At 41.8% G+C, this 1259-nt stretch overlaps 1 non-coding gene across 1 annotated transcript; it reads left to right on the forward strand.

Annotated features, from left to right (window-relative positions):
• Window positions 1–377: 377 nt before the first annotated feature.
• On the forward strand, window positions 378–471 carry trnai-uau (transfer RNA isoleucine (anticodon UAU)). Its single transcript has 2 exons — window positions 378–415; window positions 436–471. It is a non-coding gene; the product is annotated as a tRNA-Ile (tRNA).
• Window positions 472–1259: the final 788 nt, after the last annotated feature.

A 1259-nucleotide genomic window follows, 5' to 3' on the forward strand; every position in this document is an offset into this window, starting at 1 on the left:
CAGGAGTGTGTGATGGTTTCTGTGTGAAATCATAATCATGCATTTCTCTGAAATGGTAAAATTATCCCAGAAACTTGATTTTATTCCATTCAAAACTTTTAGAATTACTGGAGTAAGTGTAAATGGGTTATCATATTCATGAGAAGAAACTGAAAATTTTCCTCTGAATTCTGTGCACTGAAAAAAGGATGATTTAAGAAAGTCAAATTATTTCTTACCAGAGAGAACATTGCTTTTGGTCAATTCAATTTAGTGTCACTATTTTCTTTTTCAGTCTTTCTACAACATCTTCACATCACAACTATTAACCCTGTCCACCTAAAAAATCTGTTAACTACTTAATGGTGTTGACCAAAACATGTGTTTGTACTATCCAAGCTCCAGTGGCGCAATCGGTTAGCGCACGGTACTTATATGATAGTACACTGTAGAGCAATGCCGAGGTTGTGAGTTCGAGCCTCACCTGGAGCAGTGTTTTGCTACACAGATAGTGAATGTTTTCTCCATCAACACCCGCCCATACTGTCTTGCTCTTTATACTACGTCATTTGCTCTAAACATCAAATATTGCTGTGGAAGGGTTCATCTCATAAAGACGCTAAAGGATGCCTGTCAGTATCACCTGCAAAGGGGCGTGACAACAGTATGTTTACATGCACAGTTAAGTGGAGCTATGGTTATAGGTCGACTAGGCCATTTAACTGGACTACTGTCCTTGTCCCAGTATACAAGCACGGGAGGGGAATCGATTCATTGACCGAAGTATGTCCGACTCCTCTACGATAGGTAGCCTGTTAGTACTGGACCTTTTTCCTGTTGACCTATTACGTCACAGACCAAACAATGGACAAACAAGTTAGCTACTGTTAGCTAGCAGCTAACTGGTACCATGGCGGACAACTTTACAACTCTGTACATTTCATCCGTCCAAAACTAAACAGTTCTAGATGTAGCTTTCACCATGCTGTGACCAGTTTCTTCTTCTCTTATGCGTTTAATGCTTCTGGGTCAAAGCCCAGGGTCGAAACCGTGGAGCATGTGCCGAGCGCCTCCACCAGTTTGGGTCCAATTGACCTATGGCTAAGTCCCACCCTCAAACGCGATGAGCCAATCACAGTGCGTATAGCCATTCCCATACACTCGGACATTCTCTGCCTGGACGTCCATTGAAATGCATTACAGAAAGTCAGTTTTGTTCGGTTTTATGAGCTTTTTTGGAGATTTGAAGTTTAACAATGGTCAAACGGTGTGCATGGGGT

Source organism: Epinephelus moara, chromosome 11 (assembly GCF_006386435.1).
Source record: "Epinephelus moara isolate mb chromosome 11, YSFRI_EMoa_1.0, whole genome shotgun sequence".
NCBI lineage: Eukaryota > Metazoa > Chordata > Actinopteri > Perciformes > Serranidae > Epinephelus > Epinephelus moara.